Source organism: Stegodyphus dumicola, chromosome 12 (genome assembly GCF_044657685.1).
Source record: "Stegodyphus dumicola isolate Sdum_Otavi_A_Nest chromosome 12, ASM4465768v1".
Classification (NCBI taxonomy): Eukaryota; Metazoa; Arthropoda; class Arachnida; order Araneae; family Eresidae; genus Stegodyphus; species Stegodyphus dumicola.
Window position 1 is genome coordinate 47,451,459 of NC_140779.1, and position 21,169 is coordinate 47,472,627.

The 21,169-nt window shown below is 31.8% G+C and overlaps 1 protein-coding gene across 3 annotated transcripts in view; it reads left to right on the plus strand.

Moving 5' to 3' along the window:
• Nucleotides 1-1,174: 1,174 nt before the first annotated feature.
• rhea (Talin_middle and talin-RS domain-containing protein rhea) overlaps nt 1,175-21,169 on the plus strand; it is a 194,189-nt gene continuing 174,194 nt past the window's right edge. Inside the window, exon 1 of one of the 3 annotated variants that reach the window (XM_085827690.1) lies at nt 1,175-1,568. The gene's annotated coding sequence lies outside the window, so the exon portion shown is untranslated. Of the gene's footprint in view, nt 1,569-1,819; nt 1,842-21,169 lie in introns of those variants that run through there. The other 2 variants (XM_085827687.1, XM_085827689.1) reach the window with 2 other exon arrangements.

The following is a 21,169-nucleotide window of genomic DNA, read 5'->3' on the forward strand; positions in this document are numbered from 1 at the left end:
TTCGATCCCAATGGCGCATGCGTGTTTGCGCTCATGGTTGCGGATGAGGCGGTCCAACTTCATTTATGATGAGCAGTAAACGAGTCATTTTGGTGTTTGTGAGAATTTTAAAAAATCGCGCCAAGGCCGTACCGTATACTAGGATTTTACCTTACCTTTTTGTTCCAAATTTTATTATTTTCACTGTTCATGCTTTATTATGATTAATGTTTTATTAAATACTTTGCCATCTTTTGTCTTTCCAAATACAAAAATTTATATTGATAGAAATACTTATATCATGAGTTATGAGAACGTGAAACAAACCTTGGGCTAAAAATATTTATTGCTTTATTTAATTTTATGAATAATAATTTTATAAAAGCTATGATTCATTAAAATGAAAATACAATTTCTCTAGAAATAAAGCACAGTATTTGTCAAGCTCAGTCTATATTCCCTACTTAAATAGTCAAAGTCTTTAATTCATCAGTTAATATGCACTATTTAATCAACCTCTGTATAAAGAAGTTTTATTTTACTCTACTAATGCATATTCTTACTTTAATTTAAAATTTTTAGGCTTGGCATGAATGTGCAACTCCTGCGACCACCGTTATGTTTTCCAAGAGCACCGTGTTTAATGGTTTTGTTTTTTGCAGGATAAAATCTGATATATATAAACTTATTATTATTAAAAATTATCTGCTAGGTACAATATAGAAAACGATGTACACTGCTGTCAATAATTCACTTTTTGATTTATTGTAAACAGACGCTTTGATTCCATATTTAGTTTAATTTACGGTGTTCTAAATCTTATTCATCAGATTCTGACGTTTTGGAATATTTATCATTTCATTTTCCTTCTGTAGAAGTAAACCTGAGTCATAAATGGGTTATACGTGCTTCACATATAAGAATATGAATGCTCATTTTAATTAAATTTTGTAAAATATATCTGTTCTTGTAGAATAGACGACGGAGATTTAAATCGTTCAATAAATCGTGCAGTAATGCAATGTTGCCAAACAAACTGAGTCATATACTAGGAGAGTGACGGCATAATGGTATGACGACCTTGCGTCATTTCAGTCGAAATAAAAATCGCCTCGATCAGAAACTTAAATTTACGAGATTCTTTCGGTCCCATTGTTTGTTTATGAAAATGCCTTATGAGCGATTACGACAACTTGCCATATAAGGATTGTTCCATCTTCTAGTCTGTGTTTGGTTGGGTGTCAGATTCTTCGAAGTAGGCCGAACGTGCGGTGTGCGTTCGCTCACTGTAAACACCAGCACATGTGAGTTGTTTCTGAATCATCCATTATCAAAATTTGCTTTATTTTCTCACATTAAGCGAACTGTGTTTTGTATTCTATCCGTAAAACACTAAACTGATGATTGGTTTTGTTCCACGATCCTAATTATTGTGAATTTCCACAAATAAAACTTAATTTACGCCGAGGGATTGCGGCTTTTACGGCTTCCTGTGCTGTGACGTCACATGAGCGCCATCTTGTAGTAACAAGGGTGTGCCGAGAAAATCGGTAAAGTTGGGAAGGGTAGAAGTGATCGAGTTACGATAGGTAAGTTGTATGTTTTTGCATTCGATTTTCGAATTTTGTGTATTTTTAGTTCTATTAAACCCTTTTCTATAAATTTCGAAGGTTATACTTATTATCGTTTAAAAAAATAATTGCTTGCGGTTGACAGGTGCATTAGAGATATAACACAGCTGATTGGCATAGGTTTGTAATGGCTTACAGTTAAAATGCAGTTAGTGAGTAGCTTCGCGTAGTACCTGCACAGTTTACCTTAAATTATTCTTCTGTCATTTGTAGGTAAACAAATTATTTTTTGTAAGTATTAGCTGTGTTTATTTTTGCATCTCCGCTGTCGCAAAATTTAGATTTGTACTAGGTTGAATTGCTCTCTGTGTTTAATTTAAATTAAATTTTGATAACGCTGATATTAAGATTAACGATCCTATTCGCGATAAATTATTTTCAAATTTTGCATGAAAAAAAATTTATTTGCGTAAGAACATAGTTAAACCTTCACACAATGTTTAATTAAAAATTATAAATACCGTTTTTACTATAATTTTTTGTTAATAAGCCATCCTTAGAATAATTAGATGCGTTAAGTTTTTTTTTATTTCTCCAAGACTAAAATTTATTGAAAAGCTTAATTTAATCAGATATTATTCTTAAATTCAACTGCACTTTGCTGCAATCTGCATGAATATCTTTAATATTATTTCTGTTTAATGAATTATAATCTGTAAATAAGATTTAAAAACCTTTAATGCAGTTAGTGATGATTAAGATTAAAAACCCTTTAATTTTATTTCCTACCGTTATAAATCAGCAGCAGAGAAGTTGATCTATTGGAAATTTTCTGGTGAGTTTTGTCAAAATCTTTTAACCAGTGTTAGTATATAGTATATGCGATTTAAAATTAATCATCCTATCTACAGAATTTAAAGCAAATTTGGACTCACATTTAAAATTTTATCAGTATAGGAAATATTTCCTTAATGATTCGTTTCACTTTATAACTAAAATTTAGATTGTTATACCTAAGTCAGTTTATCAGTTTATTGTCCATTTATTATAGCTAAGAATGATGTGTGATATCTGTTGTGATTTTAATAGATTTTTTATAAACTTGCAATCCTGTAAAAAATTTGAGGTGATTTGTATCTTAGGCCTCCACTTTCTTTTCATCATATTGTCAAAAGTTAAAATAATTGATAGTTTTTTTTTTTGGGGGGGGGGTTACTACCAAAAATTAGGGACCTTTCACTTACATTATGTTTGTTATTTCAGTAAATTTCAGCAGTAATTAATTTTTAAGGATAACTCTTAACTGCAAAATAAAATAAAAAATATTCAGGAATTGATTTAGTTAATTTCTTTTAAAAAGTATAAAAATGAGTTACACTTTAAATAAACTGGATATTGTAAAATATTGTCCTTGGTGTTTCATTAAAAGTATTAATCTTAACTTTAATCTCTTTATTTCTTGACACACAAAATTATTTCAATAGAGTTGTCAATTTGTCACTACTTTACTTAATTTACTTACCTTACTTTACTAGCAATAACCAATTTGAAATTAATGAATAATTTTTGTTGTTTTGTTGAGTTGTATTAATTTCATATGTGATAGCCTTCTTAAATTAAAATTCACTCTATTTTGGTATGAATAACTTAATTTACTAAGATAGGGACATCTGTTGTTTTTAAAAATAGGTTTTGAATACCCTTGTCTCAAGCAGTGTGAGAAAATTCATCTGTTCAAAATTTATTTTAGATTTTATTTACTTACAAATAGACACTGAAATTTCACTGTGACTCTCCTCCTTTATGTATTTAGTTAGTTTTTATTCGTACTGTTATATCCTGAATTTTTTTTAATATTCTTCATATGGTAAACAGTTTGTTTCATTACTAGAGATCTATGAGACAAAACAATGAATAATGTCAGAATTTTTATTTAAAAAAAAAAGTAGTATACAGTTAAATAATATATACATTTTTTTTTTAATTAATGGCACAGAATATTTTTCCAGCTTTTGTAAGCCAAAAGTGAATTTGTATATTAAAGTACAAGTTTATGAAAAACAATATCAAATTTTTATCATATATGTTGTAAATCTGTGTATAAAAGTTTTAACCCACTGCAGTGGCATGTATTTGATTCTTTAGGATATTTTGAAATTTAACAACTCAACAAAACTTTATCACTATCTTTTATTTTATATCAAAGTAAATTTACATATTTAAAATCAAGTGTGTCCCAGAATGATGGTCATTGTAAAATTATTTTTTTATTAAGTAAAAAAAGCCAAATGAAGCAAGTATAAAATCGGAATAAATTCAGGAAGAGTTTCTCAACATTCCACGTAAAATTCATAAAATTATATATTTTACTTCACTTGTCATTATTTTTTTTTTTTCCTCCAAATGGCACAACTAATACTACAGAATAATACACCAGATGAATTAGAAACTAAGGGAAGCAAAACCTAGTGGTAAGAATTAGCATGATATATATTAGTAATTATATAGTGCTGTAGTTTCAAATGTCAAACATAATCTTAAACTGTAAATGCAAAAATGAGATGAGAAATGTGCTTATATGAGAATATGGAAAGTTTGAGTTTTTTGGCCAAGTAGGATAAGAAGCCAGTAACCACATGATAATGTGAACATGAGAAAAATCTTCAGCATTCTGTGTTTTTACACTGCTAATTGTCTCTCTTCATCTCATTTTCGTATTTAAAGCTGAAAAAGGTTATTCTGTTCAACCTTCAAATTTTTAATATTACACATTTGTTTACTTTATGTCAATTCTTGCTACTGATTTTTGGTTTTATTAGCATGATAAAACTACTTGAGTAGAGTACATGAATCTTTTACTTAATATTCTTAATTAATCCTTATGTAATGCTCTATTAAATAAAACAGTGTTAGTCAAATGTATAGATACATATAACATACTGGGAAGTCATTAGTTTGTTTCTTCCTGTTCCTTTTCATATTTCCCTTTAAATGCTTAAAAGGAATTAAAATGAAGCCAAAAAATTATATTTTTTATTATAAAAACAAAATTTAATATATAGGTTATGGCATAAAAACTGTCTAAAGTTGTTTAAAAATTCTGCTTTTTGTATTTCCTGTTCGTTGAAAACATTTAGTGAATTTAAATTGTACGTTGAATTTGGATACTTCTTTTGAGATTCAGATTTAAGTCTGTGTGTTTTTGATATTTCACCTATGTGAAACAAACTACTCCAGGTGTGTTTTGTTTCTGGTTTTCTTTTATTCTTATTTCTTTCTTCTTTTATTCTTATTTCTTTCTTCTTTTCTGGTGTTCCTTTATCAGTAAATTTTTTATTGTTAGATTCATATTCTTTATGTTGAACAGTGTGAACAAAATTGCTGCTGCTTAGCATTTCAAGTTCAACAATTCCTGCACATTGCCAAATTTACTTCATTAAAACTTAATTTGTGTTCATTGGCAGCAGTTTTATCAATAGCTGTGAGCAGTGTCAGTTTCTCATGCATACAGGCATATAGCACATTTATAGCATGCATGCCTGTAAATTTAAAATTAAAAAAAAAAAGGAAAGAAATTATTGTTTTTCATCCTCATTCATATAGTAAAATGAGTTTTTCAATTTGTTCATGTAGTTATTAATTGCATTTAATTTGTAGTTATGCACTGAATCATTGAATTTAAGAGTCAAATTCAAAATGAGACTAATTCATCATTGCCACATTCTGTTTTTCTCGTCCCATTTTCCTGTATAAGATGATAGATAATACATGCTAAAGAGTATATTTCATTCTATTGCCGAAACACAGATGAAGAGTGTGTCTCCTGCCATCATCATCTCTGCAATAATGTGAAAATGTGGAAAAATTGCATGCTGCCACATTACTGCTACTAGAAGAAAATGTTCATTGTTTATCAATGAATTTAGCGCAGTTCATTATTATTTCTTAGTAGGCTAGAGGCGATTTTTCACCATTGAGATTTACATTGTGCTGTATATTTAATTTAGGTTGGCTAACATATATTTCTGAAAGCATTTCGGAGTTACATATGACAGAATATTCTATTTATAGGAAAATCTCTTTTCTAGAAATGTATTTTAATTTTCTAGAATAATTCAAGATTGATCCCCCTTTAAATACTGTTCAATGATGCTCTGTTGTAATTTAATAGTGTCTTTATTTTAATTGTGTTACATTTGGTATTCTTAAAGAATTTTTCACAAATAATTTATAAGTTTTCAGAGTCTAAAAATTATTATTAATATCATGAAATTTTATTACTTTCAAATCATAATCTGATAATCATATAAAAAAATTCATTAAACTATAAATATTTTTTATTTTTAATTACTGCAAATAATATTAGAAGTTGGCTATATGTTTATGCTGAAACCTGCTAGTGTTTTCAAGAACATTAACTATGTTAAGTTTCTTTAAAAAAGTTTATATTAGTACTTTTTATGATAATCTGTTCATTGAATACTCATTCATAGTGTTGCTCGTCTCTTCTCGGGACATCACAAACCTTTTCTAAACTGATATTTTATTTTTAATTGCATATAAATGCAAACCTTTCTGTCTTCAATTTGTGTAAAGTATGATGTCTTAACTTTTGGTCAAATATTTCGATCAGTTTTTTTTTTTTTTTTTTTTTTTTTTGCCAAACGGAAGACGAACCTTTTGTGTTTTATTTTTTAAAACAAGTACAACATTTTCCAAAGTATTAGGATAAGGATCAGGGGAACAAAGAAAAGGTATTTTCTTAATTTTTGCAAAAGTGACTACTTTAAAATTGCCAAAACAAGAATCTTTGTGTCATTGAAAACATTTTTGTAACTAGAAGTACTATCTTATCTACGACCAACGGCTTCAAAAGTAAAGCCTGGATAAGGACGTTTGTAGACATGGTATATAATAAGAGGCTGTTTTCAAAACTGAGTATAATTTATGAAAAGTAAGTGCATCAAAATTTTAGCAAGAAATGCTGAACAGTCACATTTTTTCATCATAATTTTATAAGTTATAGATAAGGGAAAGCAAAAGTCCTCTGTGAAGAAGGTTTCAGATATTTTGTTTCTTTGCAGAGTTTCTTTAAAAAAAAAGTATTAGTTCTGTGGCAGAAAACTTAGGTTTGCCAGATATCGTTGTGTCTCTGGTTATTATTATTGTTTTAGAAAGTAAATTTAAATTCCTATTACATCATTGTAAGAAAAAATGCGACTAGTAGATAATATTGCATGCATGTATCTTAATTGATAGTTATTCAGATTTTTAATTAGAGACTATCTGAAATTTCTGTAAATGATTTGACAGCTATGAAGATTTTTTAAAAGACTGTCATGACAAAATGTAGTTCAGCTATTTTTACTCAAATAAGAAACTTATGGAAGAAGTTTAAATATTCGCCATATCTTTCTTAGATTTTTCTTTTATTGCAAGTCATGCTATTAATTTGAAGACAGAACTGGATATTGGATTGTACCTCTTTTATGATGGCGATAATTTAATGACAGTTATTGCTTGATGTTATCAGTTCAGTAAAAAGGAAGTTATACTGAATAAAATTATTAAACCTGTATTCGAAGACATTTCAAAAGGAAGAAATAGTAAACAGTGACAGAAATGATCCAAAAAAAAAAAAAAAAAAAGATATTATTACCCCCATTTGCTCCAAATTATATCTTCTGTATGTAACTTCTGCATATTTCATTAAATTATATGAATTAATAGCTCTTTAAAGAGAAGAAAAGTTTATGAGGGGGACTCTGTATATTTGTTAGTACATAAGATGTATTTTCCACTGTAACACTTTTTTTTTTTTGAAGCAGACTTTTAATTGAAAACATTATTTCGTTATAAATAAACAAGAGTGCCATAAATACTTAAATTTTATAGTTCTGTAGTAGAGTAAAAACTTGATTATCTGGAAAGCTTGGGAAATGCTGAATTTCAGATAAATGAAAATTCCAGACAATTGAGCATATAAAAAGTGGAATTCTTGTTAGAAAAATTTCTATTCTAAAATTATAAAAACAGTTATCTAATTTGCTACCAACTTGAATATCGAAAGCTTACATTTAAAATTATGTATTTTTAAAAAAAAATTAATTTCAGTCATAAAAACTTTGTAGGCCTTGGATTTGAAAGGAAAGTGCTTAATGAGATTATGAAATCCTGCTGAATATGAAATTTGGCAGAGATGTGGCAGATCACTCTGGCCAGAGCTTAAACGAATGGATTGTTTTTATTTTATTACATAATGAAAAGTTACAAATTACGGATACGATATATAAAAATTTTAAATCGTGTATCATAATTTTCCATGTTTCATCGCCATTGTTTATCCATTTTCAAAGCTGCATACCATGCCTGTTTTGGTCATTGGATGAAAATACTACATTTCATGAAGTCCCAAACAGTACTTATTTTTTCAAAATGCAAAAGAAAAAATAGAAGTTAGTAATTCTTTAAAAATAAATAAATAAATCAGCTTATTGAGAATTAATCAAATTTGCACTACACCAAAACAAACTTTTAATGATTGTGTGGTGATGCCATGCTTATCTATTCCTGACACTAAATTGCATTGTTTGGCGACCATGTATACGCAGTATTAGCTCTATAATGGCATTGCAGATTTACTAATTTTTTTTTCTAAAGTTCTAAAATATTTCAGTAAATTGAATACTAGATAATCGGGCTTTTACTGTATTAGTTTCATAAAGTGAAACATGTTAGAAAATGTGATACAAAGTCTTACCTTTTTTTGACCAAGTTAAAAAAAAAAAAAAAAAAAAAAAAAAAAGAATAAGAAAGTAATTGATATCAAGAACACTTAAAAATGTGGACAGCTGTTTTGCATATTTTTCTAATGGTCAGTGTACTAATAATAGATGTACTAATATGAATATAGTAATGTGTACTAATATGGATATATCTATCGAATGGTTAATAAGCAACACTATTGAACCCAAGGAAGAGACCATTCAATAAAGTTGAAAGTAAGATTTCAGATTAATATAATTTAATTGAAAGAAATTGCTGAATGCTTACAATATATCATCTCTGACTTATCAAGGTCATCACATTTTTTTCATAAGGTGTTAACCCTTTGCACCTAAAAATTTCCTTCTGTACGCACTGAAAAATAGAATTAAAAAGGATTTGAAGGTTACTCTAGGTTACTTTGAACCTTCTTTATTTATAGTAGATGGTAGCTCAACACAAACCAGTCCATATATTTTAACCATGTTTAGTTTTTTTTAAGGCATTCATTTTTCAAAGAAATCTTCCAGATTTTTGGGAGGTATAAAAGGAATTGTTTGAAAGGAAAATTCTATGTTATTTTTTTGGCTGTATGCTAATCTCCTTATTCTATATTACTTTAAAATTTTTACCTTGAAATTTTGCCTAAAATCGAATGCCGAATCAAGGTGTTCCCAGACTGTGGGCTCACTGAGAGTCAGCTGTATTTTTGTTTCTCTGCAGCTCATTAACATAGAAAGGTGGGTCCACATCTGTGTTTCATTTCCTGTATTTCTCTTTCTTCTTCCCCCTTTTTTTTTTGGAGGGGAGGTGTTTGGTTATCAACTAAGAAATTATTGGGTGGGATTTTCTGAAGGTCAGGGTTAATTTTATCAGTTAGCTGTTTGGTTTTTCACTAGAGCAGTTCTCTTCTTCTCTTTCACTTTGGTTGAAAGAAGTTTTCTTAGCACTATGTTTAATAGTTTTGAGTTGTAGACATTTATATTTTTATTTTATAGTTTATAATTTCAAATTTTAGATATAATATTAGTTTATATTTTTTCGGATTTTAATTATTTTCTGAACGGATCGGAGAGGGCTGACCATTTCTAAAGCACTGAAAGTGCTACACGAATTGCTTTGAGATAGTGAATCTGATAGGCATCCTAGCACATGTGCAAAACATGCAATATTGGGTTGTGCTTTTATAAAGGTGGTTGTCACTTTCGTCGAAAAGTACCACGATGAAAAAGATAGACTAAAGTGTAAATATAAAATGTAAATAATGTAAATATCATACACCCAAGTTACTTTTTTTTTCTCATTCATAAGTATGTAGTCATCATATAACCAAAAATGAGCCTTTTAATGGTGTGTAGAGTAGCAGATCTTCCCCGTGGCACACCCTGGGTAATGCTAAATCTGCTATAGTATTCAGAATCTTGTATTTTTTAATCGTAGGCAAAATCTCTTACTCTTTTAAGCGCTTTCAGGCAATACTCATTTCAGAACTCTTTTTGAAGCTGTATTCAATCAGTGTGCCCGCTTCAGGTACACCCACAGAATTAAAATCTGTTATCTTTACAAAATTTTACTTGTGTACTACTCTAGGCCTAATTAACTGCCAGCTTTTTTTTTAATCGAAATTTCAACTTTAAAAGGTAGCATGCCAGAAAGGTTTAAAAGCATACTCTAAAGTATTTCGTAAGAGGAAATGTACATACACTGGTGTGCAAAAATTAAGGACAAAGTCAAAAAATTAGCATATCAGCTGAAAGAAGAGGCAGAGCGGACAGAAAGACCAGTCAGGAGATTAAGTAACGTGATGTATGGTAGCACATGCGCAGATATGCAGGTAGACATAATGGGGGAGTGTCTGAGTAGTATAAAGCATGTTGTTGGTGTAAGATCAGTATTTCTGGCAAAGAGATTGCACGCCGTATAGCAGTTAAAATCACACCGAGTTGCTGCCTCAGCGAGAAATGGCGAATAATCCATCTGTTAGACGACATCTGGATGCTTTTACCCGAGGTCGAATCATTGAGAAGTTGGAGGAAGGCCGCAGTGTGACAAGTGTGGCTGCAGAGTTCGGATTTGTTCACAGCATCGTTTCACGACTTTGGAGACAATTTCAAACTACAGGAAGTTTGAAATTGGTGGTGGGGGGGGGGTTTAGTAGTGGTCGTCCACGAGGAACCACACCCGCAGATGACTGGCATATTGCCTTACAGGCTAGAAGAAACAGGCGGCAGACAGCGGGAGAAATTGCTAGACACACGACACAGGCAACTGGACGACTGATATCGTGTTTTACCATGGCCAGAAGCCTGCATGGTGGTGGTCTGTTTGCACGACGCCCTGTATGGTGTGTACCTCTAACGCCTGCCCATCGGAGAAGGCATTCTCTGTGGTGCCAGGAACACTGGAATCGGAGAGACAATGAATGGGGATGAGTACTCTTTACAGATGAGAGCAGATTCAGTCTCAGTAGCGATTCTCATCGCGTACTCATCTGGAGAGAGCGGGGAAGCCGCAATCATCATTGAAAGTGACAGGTGTGGAGGTGGCGGTGTTCTCATTTGGGGAGGCATCATGCTTGGTAGTCATACAGACCTTCACATCTTCGACGCAGGTTTAGTCAACGGGACCCGTTATTGTAACGAGATTCTTCTTCCATATGTGCATCTTTTTAGAGGCACTATGGGTCCGTAGTTCCTTTTCATGGACGACAATGCACCATGTCATCGCACAGTAGCTGCCGAACAGCTCTTAGAGAGTGAGGATATTGAACGTATGGATTGGCCGGCACGATCTCCGGATCTCAATCCCATCGAGCATGTATGGGATTTTCTAGGCAGACACTTGGCAGCTTGTACCTTACCACCAGTAACGATTCCGGAGCTTCGATTGGCGCTGCAAGACGAATGGGCAGCAATGCCTCAACAACTCATTGACACCCTCATTCTCAGCATCGGCAGACGCTGTGAAACCTGCCTAGCAGTCAGGGGAGATCATATCCCCTATTAAAGACCGGATGTTTCTTGCTGGACACCCATCACAGGGATGTTTCGGCCTTCAGTCGCTTTGCGCTCCATGCTACTTTTTCAATAAAGCTTCTAGTAAGTGTTGCTTACATTACTCATGTCCTTACATATTGGGGATCTTACGGTATTAAATGTGTTGATTTGGAAAGCTTTTGTACAAAGTTATATTGCAAAAACCGTCTCGTCCTTAATTTTTGCACACCAGTGTATATTGATAAAGGAACTTGGATAAATATGTAGCCTTTTGTGTATGAGACATACTTTTTGAAGCAATGAATGTGTGATTTACGTTAAATATTTTATAAGATTAGGATATCTCTGTAAAAGAATATACAGTCAATAGTTTTTAATCCGGACTCATTGGGACTTTGGTGATTCCGGATTATAGATCATCAATTTAAATCTGGTAAGATGGCATGCAGAAATTATAAAATTAAAAATATTAAACCATAATTTATGAAATAAAGAGCAATTATGACCTAAAGCAGGGATGTCAAACTCATAGGTACACTTGGGCCAAACAAACAAGGTTTAACTTTAGGCAGGCCGCAAAAAAAAAAAAAAAAAAAAAAAAAAAAAATCAATTTTCATAGAAACGTAGATTTATTTTGAATAATACAATAATAAACATATATATATATTTATATAGAAAAGAACAAGAAAAATTTAATGTTTACGTCCTGATACTTGACATCTCTTTTCTGCTATTATCTTTCCTATTTCGGGAGAAATTTTGTTTGCAGTGATAACTTTCAACGCTGACCCAAGGTGAGCATCATTAATACGGTTTCTAATAGGAGACTTATTACCTTTCATGACTGAAAATAACTGCTTGCACCGATAAGTGCTACCAAACATGGAAATAACTTCATATGCGAATTCTCGAGTATTTTCAAACCTGGCTGGTAAATATTTGTAAAATTCAGGCACGCCCACTTCAATGAATTTTGCTTTCAAATTTGAGTTGTATTGAATCTCGATCACCTCCATTTGCATATGGCTGGGTACTGAGTCAATACTTATTGAGAAAATGAAAGAAAACAAAAAAAAAAAAAAAAAAAAAAAAAAATTTGTCGAGGGAACTAAAATCATTAAACCTCGTTTCAAATTCAGTTGTTAAATTTGCAATTTTTTCTGCGTATTTTTGATACGAACAAGTATCATCTAAACTTGATTTGTTTATGCTGCACGTCGGGAAGTGCGTCAAATCTTCATTTTTAAGTTGTTTTTCCCAAATAAGTAGTTGACATTTGAATGCTTTAATTATGTCAAACATGTTCGTAATGATATGATCTTTTCCTTGTAACGATAAATTTAAATCTGTTAAGTGTTTGGTTATATCAACCAAGAAAAATAAATCTTGTATCCATATTGGATCGTAAAACAAACTTACGTCTTGATTTTTTGTTTTTAAAAACTGACATATTTCTTCTTTCAAATCCCAGAATTGTTTGAGAATCTTGGAGCAAGATAACCAACATACCTCGGTATAGTAGGACAAACCCGAATATTCACTATCTAACTCACTTAAGAAAGCAGTGAATTGACGCTGATTCAAACCTCGAGATTCTTCTTCGTCGATATGTTATTTTATTATTATATATTATTATTTGCCGATATATTGGCCGGGCCGCAAAAATATTTGTTGTGGGCCGCGAGTTTGATATCCTTGATCTAAAGGGTATCAAAATTTACAAAAAAAAAAAAGCTTAATATTTATTTGTTTACTTTATTAAACATTTCTTTCAACATGCGCATGCGTAAAGCATACGTTACACATAGTCGAAATTAGAAAATTGCAACCAGTAAACTGTTTGATGTGTATTCATGATATTTATAATGAGGAGGAATTTGATTTAAATCATATCAGAGTACATCGAGATGAAATACTACATTTAGTAAGGAATTATGTGCCGAATAAAATAAAAACATCTGCCCTGAAGATAAGGATAGTGCTGACAGATCAACTTCCAGTTCATTGCGCGCCGCGATGTCTCCCCCCCCCCCGCTCTGCAGACTAGCGTGAAATTGATAAACAGATTTTGGAATGGTTAGAGAAACAAAGGATATGCCTTTGTCCATTTTTTGCAGCAATTCCACTTTTTGTTTGATGGACATCGAAACATGCTTTCGCTTTGTAGATCCTTTAGCAGCTCCAGAATTGGAAATTCTTTTTGACATAATCAAAAGTTCAAGCTTACTTTTATAAAATTGCTCTAACAGTCTGCAAAAAATAATAAGCCGGATCCAATTCGAAGATTAAGGAACGCAATATGCAACATTAACTGAAATAGATAACTAGATAATTTTAGCTTAGCTGATAGCGTCCGTTATACATTAAACGTGCATGCGTAAATGTATTATGCACATGCGTAAAAATATTATGCGCATGTGTAAACACATTATGCGTTTACGCATCCGCAGAAAGTTTGTAGCTTTGAAGTCCGGATTATAGATCATTCCGGATTATGGACGTCCGGATTAAAGACTTTTGACTGTATATTGTGTAGAGTAGGTGTCTTGGATTCATTCTCTGCAGTGTACTCTATCAAAACTTGGATGAAACTGTACAGTTAATATGGTGAGACTATAACTATGAGACCATTTGTTGAAGTTCTGTTGTCCCACCTACATCTTCCTGTCCTGGCGTAAGTATCTGGACTATGGAATTAGTACTGAGAATCATTTCTGTCTGCTACAGTATGCTTTCTTGCTGTTTTCAGTCACTGAGATCTGTATTAAGAGTGAGTGGAATGGAAACAGTTGGTCTTTTGGCAAAGTTTTTGTATAGTATTTCACATATAGTAGAAGCAGATATTTGTACGGTTGCAAAGTAGTTGATAAGTTGTGGCAGTGTTGTGTGTCATCATGTAGCTCAATGTTTCTTAAATTCTTTCCATTCATGATCCCTTTATATTATTAATATTTTGTCGTGATCCCTAATATTAAATATAAAATATAAATATAAAAATAAATATTTTTCCTTAAGTAATTTATGCCATTGGTAAACAATATATTTATGAAAAGAAGTAGTTTTAAGATTTGTTTCAAGTGTACAAAAAATAATGAAGGCGTGTTTTAATGATATCCATGTGCTTATTTTTTGCTGCATGACAAATTAAATCTTGGTGCAGCATTTATATTGCTGAAGATAAAGCACCTTCACCTTTTTTTAGTGCTGAACAACATTTGGATTTATTGAGTGTTAAAGCTGAAAATGTTGTTTTGCATTAGTAGGTGGTGCCAAATGGCAAAACGATTTTTAATGCCATTTCAAAAAGACTTGCTGAGAATGTTCTAACTCTGATCCAGAATTCGGTCAATGATTTTTGTGAAAACTCGAGTTTTAAGATTGAGTTATTCGATAGCTTAACAAATTCTTCTAAGGGCTTCATATGGCAGGTGAATAATCTCATTAATATCAATGAAAAATGGATTTTGAATCCAAGATAACTATCTAAGGTTTTAAGTGATTTTTAGCAATTTTTTGTAGTTAAAATTTAACAATTTTTTTTCCAATTATAAATTTGTTGATAGTTGAAAATATTTCGAATAAATCATTTTCCACCTTATTCTTTCAAATGTTGATCTTTTTAATAAAACCTTCAGTTGTGTGTACTAATAAATTTTTGTATTCATTCTTTACAGAGATTTGAAAATAAATGGCTGGTTAAAGTTGTGGCTTTAAATAAAATTTATAATTTTTACAGCATTCAGAATGCATATAATTTTAACAGTGCATTGTTCAATTTCATTGTTAATATTTTTGCTGAACGCCTCTCAATGGATCAAGCTCTGTATAAAAATTGTGTAATTATACCATCATTTTTAACAAATGATTTAACCCTTTCAGTCCCAATTTATTTGTGGCTCACCAGCGGCCGAGCGGTAAAGTCGCTGAACACTGGTAGTTCAGTCCGAAGTTCGAATCCCGCGAATGGGCTGGCTGCATGGGTGTTTTTGTGGTTTTCCCCATGTGTAACGTGTATACGAGCCAGTTTCCCTTAGAAAGTCCTCCATGAAGGTATCCCTTTCCTTAGGCAGATAGCCCTCGATGCTTTGCCGGGATTGAATAACCTAACCTAACCCAATTTATTTGTTTCAACTGACTTGATTTTTTTTATGTACTCTTGGTAATTATCACAAAGAATTCAAAAATATCATTTTAAATATAAAATATAAATTTTTATAAGCATAAAACATAAATTTATAAACATAAAACGGCTCTAGTGTAGAATTGGGTGCCGCCTTTGATTAGTGACAAATTTTGTTAAATTTTGGCGATGAAACCTCATTCCTGGTTACCATGATAGTTTTAACCTTGTTTTAGCTTCCTGATTTTTTTAAAAATGAAAATAGATTGATGTGTATATGGATAAAGGCAGTCCGCAATGCCTAGTTTGTGCAATTCTCTGGTGTTTTGTAAATTGAAAATAGGTCGATGTGTACATGGACACAGAGTTTGTGCAATTCGACTCCTTATTTTGGTTTTGTGTAGTGGCCATCTAGAAATTGTGCCTTCCTGGTGCTGATCTTGGCATAAAGAAAGAATCTTCAAAAAACGAGGGGCACCCAATTATAAACTTTTACCTATAAAACAAATTTTTCATGTGCATAACAATTTTGTTGTAGGAATGTTAGAAATTATGCTTACTACTAGTGGGACATCAACTACGTAGTAAATAGATGCATGTAATTCCCTGTAGGTTCCTTTAAACATCTACTGGGACTTATATAATCTATCGGGACTAAAAGGGTTAAATCCGATATTTTTGTCCATCATCACTTTTGCACCATGTATGCATACTGCAGTGCAATTTGTTTGCTCTCTAACTTCAGTTTACAAAAAAAAAAAAAAAAAAAAAAAAATTATATTTTCTCCCTCCTTTTCATGTGCCTAATTGAGAGGTGCAGAGTTCGAATCTTGGACAGGGTATTACACATTTGTTATGCCTGCTGCATTGAAAAACCTAATGACACTACAAATTGTTAACTTACACCCTCTTGTGAGTTCTTAGAATGATGACAAAATGACAGTTCTTCATCAGTGTTTTCTTTATAAATGTATCTGACATATATTAAAAAACTGAACTTTTTTTTAAACATCAGGTGTTTTATCTGACACTGAATTGTAAACTTTGGACTTTTTTATAAATCTTGTAATACATTTCGTGAACTGATAATTGCTAATTTCATGAATTTTGTTCGTGGCAATGTCATTTGACAAAGTGTATTTCCTGAACTTCTGTGCCATGCTTACTTCTGTATAATAGCAGCAAATAATAAAAGATCTTTTCCAATAGTGTTTGGCTCTTAATTTTTAGAATTCAGGAATGAAAACTCTGCTGGAAAAGTGTTATCTCTGCACTAGTCGCAATGGTGCTATTTTATTTTTGGCACACACATGTAGCGCAAGCAGTTGCACATTATGTGTTTGCAGCATATTTGTGTTCTGAAATAACTTATATGCTAAAATTGCAATGTGGCACCACTATTAAGATGCACTTAATGTCATTTCCCATTCTGTAAATATAATTTATACTTATCTTGGCCATTTTATGATTTTATAATTGAACTGGATAAAAAATGTAATATATTAAATATAAGGATAATGAAGGAATTATATAATGTTCATTCATTTATCTGAAGTAAATTTTTTTAATCCCAACCTTCCGGAGTCGCAAAGCGAAAAGTTGGGATTACAAAAATTTACTTCAGATAAAAGGCAAAGTGAAAGGTTGTCTCAAAGCAAAGTATGCCTGTTGAGAGCTTAAGAAATGCTGATTTAACCAATAGAGCCAGAAAGCACTATACTAAGATTACTAAATACTAAAGAAGAGTAATTCGTTTTAATCTATAATTTTGCACAAGACTTTCACTTTTGGAGCCTGAATTACTGGAAATTTGTTACTTGGAATGACAGTTGCCTCTATAATTTTTGTGATGGAAAATTAAACATAAACTTCTACTTAGTGGCTAAATATGGAGTTAATTATTCGCTTTTGTTAAAAATTGCTCCTGATTTTGTTTAATGGATAGTACTACTTATCTATTTAAATTTAAAATCAAATGTATCTTTATTAGCTATTTTGGGTATGGCTAACTGCAAATTTAAAATAATGCATTTTTAAAATGATTTCTCATGCAAAATTTACAAATTTAGGCAACTTACTTCAGTTTAGTAATACCATATCTCTGAAAGCTATGAACACTTGGTTTCGGTATTCTACAACAAACATCTTAAAACAGCTTACCAAATGCAGCCACTAATTCTAGGTATCTGCTTCACAGGCTGTGCGGGAAATATTACTCGGGCAAAATGGCAGTTAGTTTTGGAAGATCCATTAACATCTTACTTTTAAACTATACCATTTGCCATTCAGTTTACATTATTTCCTGGTCTGAGTAAGTATTTTTATGAAGAACCAAGAAGAATAGGACAGAATTTAACTAAAAACTTACTAAAGAATAATTGCCACACCTCTGCCTCATCCCTGGAGATTGGATAAGACATTTAGAAGATTTTGTGTGGCAGAACTGGTAATTTAAAAAAAAAAAAAAAATTATAGTGCTTTAAGAGCATGTTCTTTCTTTTCACATCATTGTACAAAGTGAAGGAAGTATTATAATTCACGAAACATTTTAGGCATCATATTTCAACAGAAATGTCGATTTTGACCATTCCCGAATCCCTTTGGGCGGTTTTTGCATGATGTCTGCATTAAAGGACTCTTTTTTCAAAAACAGATTGTAAAATGGATTTTTTAGAGACATCTGTGCATACATGCATATGCATGTATGTATCTCGCATAAAAGAAAAATCATTAACAGTAGATAGGTGAAATTTTGTATGTAGGACTGCTATAACATCGAGTTATGCTCTACCTTTTTTTAATGTGCAATCAGCAGTACCAAATATATATTCATATATGTATATGTATGTAAGATATGACAAAATACGATAGCTACTTTAAAAAATAATTGGCGACCACAAAATTAACATTCTAGATTTGGTGATCTCCCCCTAAATTCATATGTTCCCAAATTCGAGATTTTTCCATGTTACATAACGCTGCTTGAAAAGGGTAACCAAAACTAGTAACTAACCAATCATAGCTTATCTCTAGAATCAGACTTACTCTGGTATAAAAACCCTCGAAGTTAATTCATTTCTAGCTCCCACCTTGCTGATAACTCCTCGCTTGCTTCCCCATTTAAACTGCCTGCGTCTTAAATTTTAAGCATTAATGTACATAAAAATTTATCATATTTTAATATGATTTAATCATAGAAATATATCGGATTTCATTATGATTATATAAATATCTATGGAGATGGTTTTATATGTGTAAAAATAAAACTGGGAATTCTTCAAGTTCATGCTTTATTATCTTCAGCTGTATGCCTTAACCACAGCCATGACAGACATCGAAAGCTGTTGAGAGTTCCATCCATCACAACTGTGCTTAGAAAATATGACATATATATATTTTGATGTTCAGTGTGTATGTTACTGTGAAAGCCCAAAGTCTGGTGAATCCTAAGTTTTACCTGTAAAATCAAAGTGGTAGTAAAACCAAAAACAAAACTTTTACCAAAGTGGCTTGGTCTGAAGTATGCTTTAATTGGATTCCATTTTGGACTTTTACTAAGGTTTAGCGGTAAAACCTAGGAGTTACCAATGCCTTTCGGAAGCCTGAAACATGTGATTTAAATCGACCTTGAATAAGCCTGCGCACATAAATTCCCTCGCGAAACTTTTCTGTTACTGCCCCTCTTTAGTTGCACCTTTTGACGTCTAGCTTTGAGGGAATTCAAATAGGTGTAAGTGGCTACGATCTAAAATAGAAGCAGTTTATTTCCATTTATTTTGCTGAAAGGAAATGAGTGTTGTTTTGCAGAAAAAGTTTTACGGCATTTTGTCTGAATCTGTAAAAAATAAGCATGAAAACTGCTTTTATTTAACAAATGAGAAATACACTTCTTTAATAAAGAGAAACAAACAGTTCATTACAAAAGGTAGAAATGCTACAGTATTCTAAAAATTGGAGGAGAGAACAAACTTGTAGTACCACTGTCTGCAAGCAAAGTAGAAGTCCTGTATTATGTTACAACTGATGAAGTCCTCAATGTCATCTATCATCACATATTTGAGACTATTATGTGAACCATGTCAGAAAAACAAAAAACTGTGAAAAAAGTTGATTGTAATTAAACCAGTTGCTGAGTCAACCTAATAGATGTACAGTCCAATCCTGATCGTGATATGAAATTCGTTTTAGTGTATCAAGATCATCTTACAAAATTTGTTCTTCTCCAAATGTTTATACAGTAAAAGAGCTGATGAAGTAGCATATTACCTTCTGGATATTTTCACAAGTTTTGGAGCCCCAAACATTTTCCATTCTGACAATGGGAGGGAATTTTGCAACCAAATCATATAAACAGTTTATTTGAAATGTGTGATATAAAAATAATTCATGGTAAATCGAAACACAGTTAATCACAAGCTTCTGTTGAATGGATGAACCAAGGTGCTGAAAACATGTTTGCAACATGGATAGAAACAAATAAGACAGAAAAGTGATCGGAAAGATTAAAATTTGTTTAAGCAAAGGAAAACAAAGCATATGAGGGAATCAAGTTTTCATCTTACGAAAATATGTTTGGTTGTCCTATAAAGCTGGGATATGCTAACTCAGTTTTGCCATGTAATTTGATTAGTAACACGGCCACTGAAGAGGACATCTCTTCCTGGAAAGCTCCAGGAAGTTTTACCACATTGGTTTCTAGTTTTTACCACATTGGCTTGGAAAAATTCAGTTTCTTCTCTAGTTTTTACACCATTGGCTTGGTAAAAGGCCGAAATGGAATTATATTAAAGCATGTTACAAACTTTTACCAAGCCACTTTGGTAAAAGCTAGGATTTACCAGACTTCAGTCTTTTACAATAACACATATATATATGCTACAGTCAAAAGTCGTTAATCCGGACTCATCGGGACTTCGGCGATTCCGGATTATAGATCATCAGTTTAAATCTGGTAAGATGGCATTCAGAAATTATAAAATTAAAAATACAATTATGATGGGTATCAAAATTTACAAAAAAAAAAAAAGCTTAATATTTATTTGTTTACTTAACTTTCTTCGCTATCGGAAGCGAATTATAATGACGAGGAATTTGATTTAAATCATATCAAAGACGGAGTACATCAAGATGAAATACTACATTTAGTAGGGAATTATAAGCCAAATAAAATAAAAACATCTGCCCTGAAGATAAGGATAGTGCTGACAGATCAACTTCCAATTCATTGCGCTGCGCCGCAGCGTTTACAAACAAGAAAAACAAAGTTTAGATAAACAAAGGATATGCCTTTATCCATTTTTTGCAGCAATTCCACTTTTTGTTTAATGGACTTCGAAACATACTTTCGCTTTGTAGATCCTTTACATATTAGTAAATATATACCAGAAATTCTATTTGACATAATCGAAAGTTCAAGCTTACTTTTATAAAATTGCTCTAACAGCCTGCAAAAAATAATAAGCCAAATCCAATTCGAAGATTAAGGAAAAATGCAATCTGCAACATTAACTGAATTAGATAATTTTAGCTTAGCGTATACCGTCCGTTATACATTAAACGCGCATTCGTAAACGTATTTTGCGCACACGCATATTTGCAGCCGTAAAGGTCTTACGCGACGCATGCGCAGAAAGTTTGTAGCTTTGAGGTCCGGATTATGAGTGTCCGAATTAACGACTTTTGACTGTATATAGAGTTTTAATGAAAGTTTCCTGCCACTGCAAATATTGCCTATGCC